At 44.0% G+C, this 17,218-nt stretch overlaps 1 non-coding gene across 1 annotated transcript; it reads left to right on the top strand.

Annotated features, from left to right (window-relative positions):
- Positions 1 to 246: 246 nt before the first annotated feature.
- On the top strand, positions 247 to 350 carry LOC128113885 (U6 spliceosomal RNA). Its single transcript, XR_008219692.1, has one exon. It is a non-coding gene; the product is annotated as a U6 spliceosomal RNA (small nuclear RNA).
- Positions 351 to 17,218: the final 16,868 nt, after the last annotated feature.

The following is a 17,218-nucleotide window of genomic DNA, read 5'->3' as shown; positions in this document are numbered from 1 at the left end:
TCATGAGATAGGGTATCTACACAGAAGTTCCTGCTGTAGCTGAAGCAGAGACAAGGACTAGGGGTAGTTTTTGGGTCTGACTCCATGTAGAAGATGTGATCTTAGGGCTAAGGAGTGGTGGACATCAAGACAGGAAAACAGGACAGGTTGATACAAAGATGGAAGTTGCTACTGTGGGCAGCAAAGCTGGACTCTGCTGGGACCTCCAGAGTCACACTGTCTCCCTGAAGACAGGGATATTGGAGTGTTTACATCTTCTATTATATTCTCTACTTAGTTGCGATGACACAGACAAGATTAGCATCCTGAACAAGGATGACATGCAAATGTGTGAAGTGTTCCATATTGAAAAAAAGAGTAAGCCACGTTATGTTTGCACGTCATACAAAGGTTCTGGGCAGAATGTTGAAAGGTTCCACAGGTTGTGTACACCAGGCACCAATGCAGTGAGATGTGTCTGGTCCCCTAGAACCATCCAGTGCAGTTGTAGCTGAAATCAAGGCACGCTGACAGAGCAAGACTGCAACCATCCATCTCTTACACAAGCTTTCTGTCTCGCCTGCATATTCCAAGTTCAATCTCTCTCCTTACTTCATCTCACTAAACACTGTCCAAGGTGGTGGGACTCAGTTAACAGGTGTGCCACTCACAGGGTTTACTTTTTTTTAAATTCTTTTTTATGTTTATTTTTATTTTATGTATTTATTTTTTTATGGCAGGGTTTACTTTTACACAGGTGGCAGTGATGTCCTTAACAAAGGACATTGCATGAGGCTGGGAAGCAGCTCATGTGGGTAAGATGCTTTGTTTCACAGTTACTGGAAGCTGCATTCTGATCTGCAGAACCTGTGTAAAAGCTGGGTGCCGTACCATCTGTAACCCCAACATTGGTGGGGAGAAAGAGGACAGGAGGAGCCTGGGGTCTCGATGACCAGATAATTTAGTCGCAACAGACAGCTACAGGAACAGTCAGTACCCCATCTCAAAAAACTACATGGAGAGTAATAAAGGAAGACATCTGCCACTGACCTCTGGCCCCCACAAGTGCATGCCTGGGTGAGCACAGCCACACCCACCACACACACAAAAGAAAGACATTCTCTCTCAACTCCGACCAAGCTGGAGTTGGTTCTTCCAGTAGAGCTAAGAATGGTGACTAGTAGTTGACCTTCATGACACTGGATAAGTGATGTCTTGTTTTATGATATCTGGCTTCTGTTATTACAAATAATTAATACCAGATAAAGTTGGGCTGTGATAAATGCTATGATAATCTATTTAGGGCAAAGTACTGAGTGCTGCATGAAACATTCAAAACTGAATTTCGTTTTTTCTACTAGGTCTCTGAAACTTCAAAGGCAGCCTGATCACTGAACGTGGAAAACAGTTTTCTTGGAACATGGCCAACAGGACCTTTCCTTTGTCAATTGTTTCTGAATTAATCTTACTTAGTCACCTCTGATGCCCTTGCACTTGTGGCTCCCTGTCGCACAGACTGGATGGTTCTCTTGCCAGACTGTCCCAAGAGTGTTACAGGAGATGTGATGCAGCAAACGGAAACTGAAGCGGGGTGGTGGACTTCGTGGACAACGTTTATTTCCACCAGATTCTGACTGGTTTCCTGAGAGCCCAGAGTTCTAGACAGCAATCAGAGCACAGCTTTAACTAAATCTGTCAGCACAGAAATTTCGGGATTAAAACCCAGAGTCCAGAATTCTTCAGCAGATGGAAAAATGGAGTCCGTGGGAGAGACTGACTCATGTTGAGGGTCCACTATGAATTAGAGGTAGGTTAAAGCAGGAAGAGCCCAGGTCATCCTTGACAGACTCGTGTTCTAAGAGAGGCACAGAGACCAATTCTTTCTACTCCTGACTCCAAATAACAGGTTTTTCTGATGAAATAAACAGAGAGAGAGAGAGAGAGAGAGAGAGAGAGAGAGAGAGAGAGAGAGAGAGAGAGAGAGAGAGAGAGAGAGAGTTAGTTTAAAATGGTCTTCACACCAGGGAATGAAGGTACAGGGTTTCAGGGAATAAGGAGGCTTGCCTGAAAGCGGCCCCCACACGCCAAGAAGTCTCTTCCTCTTTCTTGGTTCTTCCCTGAACTCCATACTCGGTCAAACGTATTTCTCCTCAGAGTCCTTTTAGTCTCTGCTTAATGAGACTGCTGGTTACCAAGGGTGGGATTGACATTCAGTTATGCACAGCTTGTATTCATCTTCCTGAGAAAGGACATGGCACAAGAAAGGGTTGCCCAGGGCAACCGTGGTGGCATTCCTGAGAGAGCGGCGGCATTCCCAGCAGTGAGAGGAAACACCAAGTCCTCACCAGCGGATGGAGGGTGGTGATGGCAGGAGACAGGACTCCTAGAGGAATTACAACACTCCTACTCTGCCAGACCTCAGGTTCTTTTCAATTAGACCCGATTGTTTTGTAATGGTTTGTAGGATATACCTGAGCCAAATTTAGGCTGGAGGGAAATTTGTGGGGAGGAAAATTCGCTCAGTCGCCAATGAGTTAGAACAGCCCAATTCCCTTCGTGGACCAAACACTTCACTGCCGGCTTTAGACACCCAAACCGATTCCTCATTGAAGTTCATTGCTAAGAAATGGAGCTCTTTGACTTGCCTGTAAGTAAGGCACCAAACAACGCCCTTAAAGGTTCAGCATACAGTGACTTGGAATAGAACTTGCCGAGCGAGCGTGTCCTGGCCGGGCCAGGACAGAGGAGCTGGCAAGCTGGCTGGACTCGGTCCTCACGCCTCAGACCAGAAGCAAAGAAAATGGGCACTCTTCACTCTGTGTATTGCTTGGGGAGACAGTGGGCAAAAGAAGCTGTGTTGTTTTGTGTTGTTGGCACTTTCGGTGGCTCCAGCTAAGTTCCATCCGTGCTCTCCCCTCACTTCAATGCTCCAGCTCTGTCCTAACACGACATTTCCTCACGGGGGAAAAAAAAAGGCTTTGTAGCAATGCATATGACAGGATAGGAATAGCTTGTTTGGAGTGGGTTTCATTTTTAATTAAGCTGGATCATTCCTCAAATTTAAACTTTAAACACAGAGTCACAGTTTAGAGAACATCCCCCCAAATTAGGAAGGAAACGTCACGTTTTTGTTGAGGTGTAATTGACATTAAAATAAACTGTACATTCTTAAAGGGTGCAATTTAATGTGCAATGACATATGTGTTCACCACTTGATTGCGGTGAAATCATCACCACATAATGAAAATATTCATCGCTTTTTCCCCCTGATTTCCCTCTTGCTCCTTTGCAGTCAACCCTGTCTGCTTTTCCTGACCCAGCCTATGCACCCCTAACATATCCAGGCAGCAGGTAACTTTGTTTTTTTTTACTCTTTACTCTTTTGGGGGGCGCCCACCACCAAGCTCCAAATAAATCACACACAGAGGCTTATTCTTAATTATAAATGCCCGGCCTTAGCTTGCCTTGTTTCTTGCCAGCTTCTCTTAACTTTAAATTTTCCATCTACTTTTTGTCTCTGGGCTTTTTCCTTTCCTTACTTCTGTATATCTTACTTTCACTCTTACTCCATGGCTGGCTGGGTAGCTGGGTGGCTGACCCCTGGTGTCCTCTCTCTTCTTTTCTTTTTCTTCCCTCCTACTCCCAGATTTCTCCTTCTATTTATTCTCTCTGCCTGCCAGCCCCAGCTATCTCTCTCCTGCCTTGCTATTGGCTGTTCAGTTCTTTATTAGACCATCATCAGGTGTTTTAGACAGGCCCAGTAACACAGCTTCACAGAGTTAAACAAATACAACATAAACAAAAGTAACACATCTTAAAATAACATTCTCCAACAGGTACCAGTTTCCCTTCATGTTAGTTTCCATTTTCTAGCAGTTTATATAAATAAAATCTTACAGTACACACTCTTTCCTTGGTCTGGCTCCTTCTGGTGAGCTTTATTAGTTTGTTGCTAATAAACTAATTGTTAAAGAGTTGGCCCACTTAAGTTGCTGAAGTCATTGCTATGGAGTTGTACATAACACATCCTTATTATTGTTTTACTATCTGTAGATTTAAAGATACAAATGTCTTACATTCCTAATATTTGTGATCTCTCTGTTGCCTCCATTATTTCCCCCAGTTTTTCTGGCTAGAGGGCCGTCAGTCCTACTGACTTTTTTCAAGCCCAAAGCTCTTGTTCTCATAGATTTGTCTCTTCCATTTTTCCACTAGTTGACCTTTGTTCTGATATGTATTATTTCTTTTGCTTTGCTTTACTTCTTTGGTTTAATTTTTTTCCCCTCCAGTTTCTTTTCTTTTTTGTTTGTTTTGTTCTGTTTTGTTTTTCAAGACAGGGTTTCTCTGTGTAACATCTCTGGCTGTCCTGGAACTCACTCTGTAGACCAGGCTGGTCTCAAACTCTTAGAGATCCACCTGACTCTGCCTCCTGAGTGCTGGGATTAAAGGCCTGCGCCACCACTGCCTGGCTCCCTCCAGTTTCTTAAAACAGAAGCTGAAGTCATTGACTTGAAGACTTTTGACTTTTTCTTTTTCTTTCTTTCTTTTTTTTTTTGGTTTCTCTGTGTAGCTTTGTGCCTGTCCTGGAACTCGCTTTGGAGACCAGGCTGGCCTTGAACTCACAGAGATCCACCTGCCTCTGGCTCCCGAGTGCTGGGATTAAAGACGTGTGCCTCCACTGCCCGGCTAACTTTTTCTTTTTTAAAGATTTTTTAAACCTTTTTTTTTTAATTAAGAAATTTTTTATTCATTTTACATACTAATCACAGATCCCCCTCTTCCCTCCTCCCGCCCCTCCAGGGGGGTGGGTTGGCAGGGGAAGACTTTTGGCTTTCTAACCGAAGTAGTTACTGATGTGTGTCGGGGGAAAAAATGACTCCTTTCCCCTCTGCTTCCTTACCTCTGTGACCCTAAAGCTGTGGGCGTTTGTCTCCATCAGTGAGTATAAAACTAATGCCAAGTCAGCATAAGCTGGGGGTGCTCTGAACCAATCCAGTTTGGAGCCTTTCTCCCTAGAGATAGTGTCAGATGCCTCCAACTGGGGGCCCAGTCCCAGGACTGCCTCTGTTTCAGATCCCAGTTTCAAGCCTGAGTGTCTCACCTACCAGCTACAAATTAGGGTCCTGCAACCCCATTCTTCAATTAGATGAACTTGTCTAAACTGGGTCACAGAACTCAAGGAAATACATTTGCTAGTTTATTACAGAGTATTATGAAGGATACAGAGGAAGAGATGCATAGAATGAAATATGGGAGAGGAGAAGAGAGCAGGACTGGGAAGCAGCCATGCTCTCTGGACACACCCTACCCAACAGGGACCTCTCCATCTCCTACCACCCAGAGCTCTTGGCACCCTTTTGAGTTTCCCGTGGAGTCTCAACATGAAGACTTCATTGTGTATGTGATGCTCATGGAGTGCATAGGGAAGCACACAAAAGCCTATCTGTTTCTTGGCCTCTGGGCAGCTTTGCAGCATCCAGGACATAGGTCACAGCCCTGTGGACTGAAGGAGTCTTAAGACTTCCTCAGAAGTCTTTTTCTCAGACAAAGGTGGATTAGAGGTTTTTTTTAAAAATTACTTTGTGTTCATTTTATTTTTATTTTATTTAAAAATTTTTTTTTGTTATCTTATATGTATTTGTGTTTTGCCTACATGTATTTCTGTGTGCCACCTGCATGCCTGGTGCCTGCAGAGGCCAGAACATGGCACTGGATTCCCTGAAACTGTTGTTACGGATGGCTGTGGGCTGCATGTGGGTGCTGGGCACAGAATTTTTTAGGTTCTTTAGAAAAGTAGCCAGTACTTTTAACCACTGAGCACTCTCTCCATCCCCACAGAGATTTTCTTTATGGCTAGCTCCAATAAAGAAAGGGGTGTGTGTGTGTGTGTGTGTTGGTATCAGAGTTTTTATGACTTGCCTTAGAGAAGTGAAAGTTTAGTTTCTCTGACATGTCTTGGGGAGGGAGTTATGCACTAGGAGCCATAGACAAAACTCAAAATATGTATTTCTTGAAAGGTAGAAATTGAAATCTGAAAATGTAATTATTAATTATGGATTTAGAAAATTCCTTCTTGAAGTACTGCTAGCTTGTTAAATGTATTTTTAAAGTTTTCTTATTGGCTATTTACATTTCAAAATTGTCACATCTTCTTGAATAGCTGACCTCTATATTATTTGATGTCTCTTTCTTATCTGTGGCAATATTCTTTATTCTGAAACCTACCCATCTGATAATAAAGTACCACACCAACTCTGTTCTGACCGTTAACTGGGCACATTTTCTCCTGTCTATATTATTTTCTTGTTGTTTCTATAACAAATTATCACAAGTCTCCGTCCTCACAGATTAGCTCTGGTATACAAATTATGTTTTAAATGATACAATTTAATATTTTAGAGTTTTGGAGTTCAGAAGTCCACAGTCATATTGGACTACATTAGTGCTAATTTCTTCTAGAAAGTTCTGGGAGAAGCTGCATTTCCTTTTTTTTTTTTTTTTTTTTTTTTTTAAGCATCTAGAGGTCTTGGCCCAGGGTCTCTTCTTCCCTATGGCCGATATGGGAGGAATCAGAGCAGTGTCAACTTGATGTATCATGGTTCACAAGCAGGAAGGTATTGCAGAAACATCAAGTGGTACTTCTCTATTCCATTTACAGAGGTGTCTGGGGGATATTTAGCCTGGATAAGTGAGGACTCAATAAAACAAGATAGTTAGCGTAACTATTTGGAGAACTTTGAGAGAAAAAGCGGAAGCGTATACTGGATGGCTAGCCAGAGCTCACTCTCCATCTCCATGTGGATGCTGCACACACAACCAAACATGACCCATGATGAGTGGGCAAAGAGCTGTTGCAAAGGGCAGATGTATGTGCACATCACCAACAGCCATTCTGTAGCAGACAGGGAAGTCCAAGCACACAGATACAAAGGGCAGAATCCCACCACCTTAGGCATAGGGTTAAGGATGGGAGCTGGGGGTTGTATTGGATGTCTACTCATCCCTTGCTGTCTTTGACATCGTGTGGCTGTTCTCACAGCCCAGGGATTTCTGTCAGCAAATGAGAAGCATGTGAAAGCAAATTCTATTTTCCCAGCCAGCTCTTTCAGCTAGTGACCACTGAGAGGTGGTGAACGGATCCTTCGGTCATTTTGCCTCCTTGGGATTGATAACTGAGAGGCAGCTATTCCCACTGGCTCCCTGGTTCCCAAGTGGGCTCAGCTCTGATTATTCACAGCAAATTTGACTTGAGCATATGTGGCTCATTCATTGCCTTCCCTTTTCCCTCCTCCTCGCTGTCTTCATTAGGGTTTCTATTGCTGTGAAGAGACCATGGCAACTTTTATAAAGAAGAGCGTTTAATTGGGGCTGGCTTACGGTTTCGGAGGTTTAGTACATTATCATCATGGAGAGAAGCATGGCAGCACATAGAAAGACGTGGTAGCTGAGAGTTCTACATCTGGAGCCACAGGCAGCAGGAAGAAAGAGAGACACTGGGCCTGGCTTGAGCTTCTGAAACCTCAAAGCCCACCCCCAGTGACACACTTCCTCCAACAAGGCCACACCTCCTAATAGTGCCGCTCCCTATGGACCTAAGGGGCCATTTTCATTCAAATCACCACACCAGCTTTCTTCTACTGTAATTTTTCTTAGCATCATCTTGCCCTCTAAACTCCTTGAGTACGTGTACCAGTCCAAACTACACAGATACAGGAAAGAAGATAGATATATGATGAAAACAAATCACAATTGATGTACATGTCCCATTAAAACAAGAACATCAAGAGGAAAGCTGCAAGTTCCTCCAGTGAAGCCGTGGGGCCGGACTGTAATGGGATTTCCTGGCAAGGAGAATGTTTTCTAAGTGTCTCATAGGACAGGACTATGAAACCATCAAAGGATTAAAATGCTCTGAAACTCATCATCAAAAGCTTCCTCGGGGTGGAGAAACAGATGGATTGACAGCCCTCTTGGTTAGGCTCATCCTAGAGGGCTCTGGTGGCTGCGCCCTTGTGCTTTATTTGCTGGCAATGCCTTTGGCCTTGCCAGTGAGCCTGGGGTTGCCATGGTTTTTATAAACAAACTTTGAGGCTCTCTGTCCCTTGTGGGATGACAGTACTAAGGGAGCTGCTTAAGGATGAAAGTGCTTTGGAGGAGGCGGGTGCTCTTGCTGGGAAGCAGGGTTGACAATGACGTCTTGTCAAGGAGCACAGAGTACCAGGCCTGGCTAACTCATTAAGTGGGATCAGCCACCTGTATTAACACTCCTCCTTTATTCCTTTCCCTCTTCCAGGACTTCTCTGCTCTGCAAATGTTTCCCCATTTCCCCCAGATTAGGAGAAAGAAGTTCAAAGCACACGAAGAAATTTCCCAGTTGCCATAGGCAGTATCGACTGAGACATACTGTACGTATTGGAGTAGGTTAACCCTCATGTGAAGGTTTGGCTTACCCAACAAAATCTGAGATGTAGTCCAGAAGTCTGCCGGTTATTTCCCCTGAAACGCTCATTCTACATAAAATGTCAACTTCTTTGACAGACACAAAGGATGTGAAGATGATTAGCCTGTAGCACAGTGGGTAAGAACATCTCTCATACAAGCCTGAGGACCTGATTTCAGATCCCAGCACCCATACAAAAAGTCAGGCATGGCCAGGTGTACCTGTAATCCCTATATCGGGGAGGGGTAGAGATAAGAGGATCTGGGGGTCTTGAGAGTCACCAGACCAATTCCAGGTTCAGTGAGAGACCCTGTTTTAAGGGAGTGAGGTAAAGAGTAACATAGGAGGACACCCAGCAAGCATGGCAACTTTAGCACATACATGTGCACACACACACACACACACACACACACACACACACACACACACACAGCACCCCCTCCAAAGATAGAGCTCCGAGTCTCAGAATACCACTGTCCACTGGGGTGATGAATACCACTGTAGCTGCCTATATCAGGCATAGTAGTCTAAAGAAAGAATGGGAAAGTCCTTGAAAGGTAGGAGGGACCAATGATAACAGCATTTATTGAGCATTTAATATACATAGATACTGTTCTAAGTTTATACTGGATATAAATATATAATATTTATATATTCAATATATGTTAATATACAACACAATATTTAATTATAATTATTTAATATAATTAATAATATAATAAATATAAATATACCTGGATAAGAATAAGTAGAAATGAGTGAGAGAGAATGTGGGTGGTTAGGCATGTTACTTGGCAGGCTCTGACTTCAACAGAGTCCTTGGCCAGCATGGAAAAAGGCCTCATCAAGGACCAACATGGAGCTCCAGGGAGCGCACATGGATGATAGCTGTGCTAGATAGAGGGACAGTAGTCCTGAGAGTCAATACCTCCAGGAGGAGCCTGTGACCTGGCAGAGGGAAGGAAGACAGGGAATGCCTGGATGGGCTTTCTATTGCCCTAACACTCCATTCTCCTCACCTCGGGGTTTCCTCCTACAGAGGTAGCGTGTGTTTGTGATGTTGGGCCCCAGGTGGCCAGGTACATTTTTTTTTGGAAAAATGTCTTTAGAAAAAGACACATTTTTAGGAAATGGAAACATTTCCTAAACGTGCTTATTTATTGAGGCAGGGTCTCTCTTTGTTCCTGCCATGCTAACTGGCCTATGAGCATCCAGACAATTCTCCTGTCCCTTCCTCTCACCTCACTTTAGGAGCGCTAGGCTTAGAGATGCACACCATTGCACTGCGCAAAGCTTTTCTCACCTGGGTCCCAGGGATCAAACTCAGGTTGGAAGGATTGTGTGGGAAGTGCGTTTACCTGCTGAACCATCTCCCTGGCTCAAACTTCCTCTAATAACAACACATTCTCAAGAACTGAGGAGGAGGAGGGGGGAGAGGAGGGGGAAAGCAGGAGGAGGAGGGGAAGGAGGGAGTGAAGGAGGAAGAGGAGGAGGGGGAGGAGGAGAGAGAGGAGAGGGGGGAGGGGGAAAAGAAAGGGAAAGGAGGAGGGAGAAGAGGAGGGGGAGCAGATGGAGGAGAGGGAGGAGGAGGAAAAGGAGGAGGGGAAGGAGGGGAGGAGGAGGGGAAGGAGGGGAGGAGGAGGAGGAGGATGAGGAGCAGCAGCAAACAACTAACTGAGGTCCCATGAGAACTAGCTAATTTCTTCTAGGGTGGGTCCCCAGCAACCCAGTCTCTTCCCACCAGACTTTACAGTAAAGGTTCTGTACTTACCACACTGGAGGCCAAGCTTCCCAAATATAAATCTTTGAGGGACACATTCAAACAATACCCAAACCATAACACACATATATTTACATGCTTTCTGCCTTCCAAAATTTTGCTTATAATGCCTCCTTTCATAGACAAACAGCTGTTTAGATTCGGGGATTAGAAAAGGATCCCTTTAGAGATGCCTTAGCGCTGTTTTGGGAGGGAAATAAACTACATGCTTGTGTGTGTCCAATCTGCAAATCTTACATGAAGTCAAAATCCCCCATTTACTTCATCATTACTCAGTGACCATGAAAACTAATTCTCAGATGGAAGGTAGGAAGTGGGTTTAATAGAAATTCTAATTATTCAGCCATCTGGGTAATCTGTCCATTGACATCTTAGGAAGATCCAAGGTCCAGGTCCTTGTGCTTAGGGACTCAGGGTCTATGGTGGTCACCCTTTCATCTGATCTTGGTTTCTGATGAGAGACTGGAGCTCACAAGCTCACAAGGAGGCCTAAGCAGGGTTATCCTTCCATCTTTGAAGGACAAATGATGAATTCACTGGTTCTCTTACACTTCCTAGAGAGTTCTCCTGGATAGTGATCTATGCTTCATGTCCTCAAACTATCAAGCTTCAGGGTCATGGTGCTGCCTGGTCTTAAGTCAACTTGATACACAAGCTGGAATTATCTGAAAGGAGGGAAGCTTAATTGAGAAAATGCCCCACAAGATCCAGCTGTAGGGCATTTTCTTAATTAGTGATTGATAGCGAAGGGCCCAGCCCATTGTGGGTAGTTTCATCCCTGGGCTGGTGGTCCTGGGTTCTATAAGAAAGCAGACTGAGCAAGCCAGTAAGGAGCACCCCTCCATGGCTTCTACATCAGATCCTGCCCTGCTTGAGTTCCTGTCCTGACTTCCTTCAATAATGAAGAGTAATATGGAAGTGTAAGCTGAATAAACCCCTTTTTCTCCAACTTGCTTTTTGTTCATGGTGTTTCTTCACAGTAATAGAAACTCTAAGACAGCCATCAAGAGGCAGGACAACTGGGAATCTGAGCTATCCATTTGGCAAATGCTTCTAGCTGAGGGCAAAGGTCCAATAAGAACTCCCTCCCTAGATTCATACACGAATCCTCTGTTATCTTATAGGTAGAGCCAATGGGAGGTGGCAGTTTCTTCTTCAGTACAGTAGGGAAAGAACATAACCTCATGTGCCAATAAGAATTTAGGGAAATGAAGGAAATTGCTCTGCTCTTTCACTCTGATTTGGATAATTTTTTTCCAAAGGCCAGTATGTAAATCCAGTTCCTATGGTAAGAGTGCTAGGAGGTGCTGCGGACTATCAGGAGGTGAGATTAGGTGGAGATTCTTAGGTCTTTTAGAGTATGCTCCCCAAAAGGACTGTTAACACCCCCTCTTTCCTTCTCCCTCTCTTTCTTCCAATATACTCTCTCCCCTCTCCCCTTCCTCCTTCTTCCTTTATCCAGATGTATTTGCTATGACATGTGTGTGGCACATGTGACCCTGATATACCTCCCTTGCCAGACATCCAAACAATTGGGCTGTCTCGTCTTGGAATTCAACCCCCAGAACCGTAAGCCAAAACAAACAAGTAAGCAAACAAGCAAAACAAAATAAAAACAAACAAACAAAACAAACTCTCTTTGCCTCATAAATAGACCGTGTCAGGCATTTCATTATAGTGATGCAAGGCTGAATAACATTCATTTACATTTTCCATAATTGGTATTTCCTTGTTTGAAGATACAAATATATTCCAAGAGGACTATGTCACAACCTGAGAGGCTGCCATCTTTTGTGATGAGGCTGTTGCTACTAGAGGGATGAAATCCAGGATGTCTATAGGGAGGATCTGAGAGGATAGATGGCAGAAAAACAAACTGCCCTGCTTTCTTGACCAACAGGTAGGGACTCATGGTGCCAAAGAAGAGGTTTCCTTTGGCAGTGGCACATACATATTGGCTAGTAGGTTAAATTGGGGAGGTTATATGGAAATATAGGGTATAGATATGATAGGATAAAAGGGTGGATTGTTGAACCTACTTTTAAAGAGCAACACACAGTCACAGCATGAAATTTCTTTCCAATTTTAGGCCCCATGTTGGGCGCCATTTGTAGCTGAAGGTTTTTCTCCAGTCCTGCCCAGCCCCACAGACCCCACAGTCACTTATAATATTATCACTCAGAAGCGTATATTAATTAAAACTGTTCAGCCATTAGCTCAGGTCTACCTCTGACTAGCTCTTACATTTACACTCAGCCCATTTCTGTTAATCCATATGTCGCCAAGTGTTCTGTGGCTTTACCTGTGTGCCATTACATGCTGCTCCCTAGATGGCAGACTGGCATCTCCTGACTCAGCCTTCCTCTTCCCGGAATTCTCCTCTCTGCTTATCCTGTCTATACTATACCTCCTGCCTGGCTACTGGCCAATCAGCATTTTATTTATCAACCAAATCAGAGCAACACATATTCACAGCATACATGACGTACATGTCACATGACATTCCCATCAGGGAGAAGTCCAGGGAATGCAGTCTCTCTAGGCTCTAGCTTCCTTGGTCTTGTCTCGTAACTTGGAACATTTTAGGGTTGTCCTGTCTCAGAATCAGCCCACCTTCCTCATCAGCCACCATGACGTTCAAGGGAGAGTGTCAGGCTCAGGAATGGGAGGGAGGGGCTGGTAAATCCTAGAATTTGTACTTCACTCTCTGTAGTCCTTCCAGAGGTTTCAACAACAGTTATTATTTTGATGTGGATTTCATATGAGTGAAAAGCTAATTAGGGCTTGGGGAGAGAGGAGAGGAGCACACTGTGATGATAATGTCCTTTTCCTTCCCCATTCCTCCTCCAACCCTTCATGCTACTACTATGTACGAGTAGTGGTAGAATGTTTTCTCTGGAGTCTTCTACCTCCCTGCTTCCTGGGATGAACACGACCTACACCAGTCTACACTCTGCCAAGCAGAGCAAGTCCAAACTCCACAGTCCCTGGTTAAGTCTGGAAATGAGTCAGGGCCACATTGTACATCTTCTTCTGTACAAAACCCACTGTTTTTTTTTGGGACTGAACCTCTACGTCATTAGCAACAGCAAATGTAGCCAAGTGGACCTATACACCCAGACCATAGCCACAGCAACATAATAACCAGTGACATTTTGCAACTTGTCAGATGATCCAGGGAGTTAAAGCTTTATGGTTCTTTTTTTTTTTTTTTTTTTTTTTTGAGACAGGTTTCTCTGTGCAGTTTCTGTGCCTTTCCTGGATCTTGCTCTGTAGACCAGGCTGGCCTTGAACTCACAGGGATCCACCTAGCTCTGCCTCCCGAGTGCTGCGATTAAAGGTGTGCGCCACTGCCGCCTGGCTTTCCCCATGGTTGTGCGCCACTGCCGCCTGGCTTTCCCTATGGTTCTTCATTTCAGCCTGCATCAAACAATCGATAAAGAAGAGTTTATTGAACAGGGTCTCTCTAAGTGAGACCTAGTACTACACCCAAACTTATACTCACCAAGGGCCAAGTGGATCTTTTAATCGTAATTGAGACTAGGTCACAGTGGGCCTTGCCTTGCACTCTTTATATGAGAACAGCTCACTGTTGTGGCAGCCAAGAGGGTTCAGGGAGAAGCCGCAGGCCTGGGGAAGAAGAGGAGAGGGATTAGTGCTTGGGGTCTGTACATTTGCTGCTGCCATGAGGAGAAAAGAGGAGCCCGGGGACAACACAGAGTGCTCCCATGGTGGCCTGCTCCCTAGACGCTTTGATTACATTGGCCTGCGTTTCTTTGGCTGCCAATTTATTTGGATCCAGAGATGGCATGGGGCTGCTGGCACCAGAATTTTCTTTACTGAAACGGAGACAGAATTCTAAACCCTGACGACAAGATGTATGCTTGAGGTTTGGCAAGGTAAGGGGGATGGAAAGAAAAGAGGGATGCAGGGCGATGAAAAAATTCAGTTTGGGAGGAGGATTCACTTTCCCATATCTTTCATCAGAACCCTGAATGGTACAGGAAAGGGAAGAGAGGAAGTAAATTAATTGTATGGAAACAAACCAGAGGTTGAAAGAGGGAGAGAGATGTGGGGACACACACACACACACACACACACACACACACACACACACACACACACATACACACACACACACACACACATACACACACACACACACACACACACACACACCTTTTGACTACCTCTCAAGTTAGCCAGGAACTAATTTTTAGATTTTTCTTCTTAGCCATTGAATTTTCAAATACAGTTACCATTACGTTTTTTAAAATTTTTCTTTAAACATTTTTTTCCTTAGGCTTCAACCTCATTAATGTGCTTATATCATATGAATAAATAATTTCACACTTGCTTATTATTTTCCTCACAGCCACCTTTGGGACCTCTAATTGGACACAAATTTCTTTATTGTGGAGACACCATTATTTTATTGAATTCCAGCTCCCCATCTGGAATGATCACACACATTCCTCTGGGAAAACTTGGTGCTTCATAAATGCCTAATGGGCTTTGTTTTCATGGGAAAGTGGGGCTCTGTGATTTTCCTGGGAATTGTCAGAGTGGCTGGACTTGACCATGGGGAGACCTTTTCTTGTTCTGGACTTCCCTAGTCTATAGCTTGGACCCTGTAACATGTCTGTCCTTGATATTTCCTTTCTAGGCCTATATTCTAAGTGGCATTGTGTTCTTATGAAGAACTAGGACATTTTACTGCGCTTACTGGGCGGGACCCAGCGAGAGATCTGTAACTCTTTGCCTTGTGCCAAGAGAAGTCATGTTCCAGCAAAGATCCCGTGAAATAAAAATATCCAATTGCATGCTTTGAAGATGAATTTGGAGACTTCTGCGGGTCTTCCAAACTTGCCATCTGCTGAATATTTTTTCTTTACTTGTCCCAACCCTCTTGATGAATGGATTCAGATATTTCAAAATCACATTCCACACTCCTCCCGAGTTCCTAAGGGAGAAACAACACACACCTGGCTGCTCTCGCACCTACATGTAGCTACACCCTAGAAAATCCCCGAGGAAAACCAACAAAAAGTAAGGAAGAAGATTCTTAGAGATTTATTGCTAGAACCTTTTAAGTTCTCAGCCAAGGCTATTGAACATTAGCCCAGATCAGGAGTGAGGCCCAATTTGTTTGTTTTTGTTTTTGTTTTTGTTTTGAGACAGGGTTTCTCGGTGTAGCTTTGTGCCTTTCCTGGAACTCACTCTGTAGCCCAGGCTGGCCTCGAACACACAGAGATCTGACCTAGCTCTGCCTCCCGAGTGCTGGGATTAAAGGTGTGTACCACCACTGCCTGGTGTGAGGCCCAATTTGGTACCTCTGTAGAGCACATAGGAAAACTTGAGGGCTTTAAGTCCTAGAAAACATAAATGCCAGTGCTGATAGGAGAAAGCCAGTCCTGTCCATCCAAGACGGGGCTTGGTACTAAGCTTGGCATGACTTAATACAACCACAGGGGTGTGGTCCATGTCTCTAGTAAGTCCGTAAGTTCCCAGTGCACCTCTCTGAGGGAACATGCTATATACCATTTCTTAGAAATCCTGCTGCAGAATATTTGGAGGTCTTTCCAATTGTAGGTTATGATCCCTGGTGCCAAACTCCCAAGGACTGGAACATAGTGTGGAGGACTGTGATGGGGATGTAGAGGATATTCTGGGTTAAGGGACCTTCTAGAGAATCAGAGGATATTGTTGTTGCATGAATATTTGATATGTTGGCACATCTTTAGTTCATCACAGTTCTTGTTGACTTTGGGGTTACTTGAGTATTTCTCAAGGACTTTGACAGGAAGGTAGCATCCCTGGCACTTATGATAAGAGGTCCTTACTTAAAGAGGCTTAGGCACACCTAGGAATCCTATACCCAGGCTGTTCTGTGTTGTGAGAACCTAGCTATTACCAATTTCAAGGGCAGAACCTGGTCTTTAGTGCTTTTACTACTAAAAGTGGTATCACTACTACCACTGCTGCCACCTCTAGAACCACTAACAGAGTAACGACTGTCCAGGACATGCTCATTAGTGCCAGGTTCATCCCCCTGCAACGTCAGTACATTCTTTACCAGAGCACCTAGGTTTCCAAAGGCCCTACCACTTGAAGGAAACAAGAAGGATGCTTGATCCTTGGGAATCTAAACTGTGACATTAATACTAGGGAGATGGAAATTTCATTTGGTCTTCACTAATTTGATAATGGTGATACAAAAACAGCGAACAGTGTGTTGGATAAGGCAGTTCTTATCACCTGCTGGTAGACCATGACACTTTCTGTCAACTCTATTGAAAAATCCAAGTCTAAGAATTGGGGAAATCGGTACATAGACCTAGAAACATCTGGCCAACAGATAGGAGTTCACTGTTGCTCCCGTCTTTCCTCCTAGCCATCATGGTGGTGATCTCAATAATTACCAACTTTCTACTCCCTGAAGCCCTTTGTGGGAAAGGCTATTCTGTCCTTTCTACTAATGAGCAAGAAAATGATCTTGTAGTACCAAGTGTGTGAAAAATAAGAGTGATAACAATGCTAATCCTTGGGGTAGCTGTCCTTAGACTATTGAACTGGCTGTGTGATGTCATACTGTATTTATGTGATATGGTGTAGCTCTGGTAAGAACCTAGAGTTTGGGTGTATAAGCTCAGCAATTCTGAAAGTCCTTGGTCATCTGACCCTTTTACACTCTTGAAAACTTGTGACACATTCCTCCTGCCCCCCCCCCCCCCCCCCCGTCAGGAAATAATTTTTGATTTTGTTGATTGAATCTTTCAATGTCCATCTTTTGAGAAATTAAAAGTAAGCACATAAAAAGTTGTGTATTTAAATGTAACAATAAACTAATTATGCGTTAATACAAAGAACATATTTTTATGAGAGTTACCATAGTTTTCCAAACAAATACTCATCAGCAGAAGGTGTGACATCGTCTTACATTTTTGCAGATCTTTTCACGGTCTGTCTCAGTAGAAGACAGCTAGCTTCACCTCTGCTGTGTGAATTCCATCTGCTGC

The sequence above is a fragment of the Peromyscus californicus genome, unplaced genomic scaffold (assembly GCF_007827085.1).
Source record: "Peromyscus californicus insignis strain IS unplaced genomic scaffold, ASM782708v3 Scaffold_18__1_contigs__length_77618521, whole genome shotgun sequence".
Classification (NCBI taxonomy): domain Eukaryota; kingdom Metazoa; phylum Chordata; class Mammalia; order Rodentia; family Cricetidae; genus Peromyscus; species Peromyscus californicus.
Note: the sequence above shows the minus strand (reverse complement) of the source record. Positions and strands in the feature narration are given on the sequence as shown.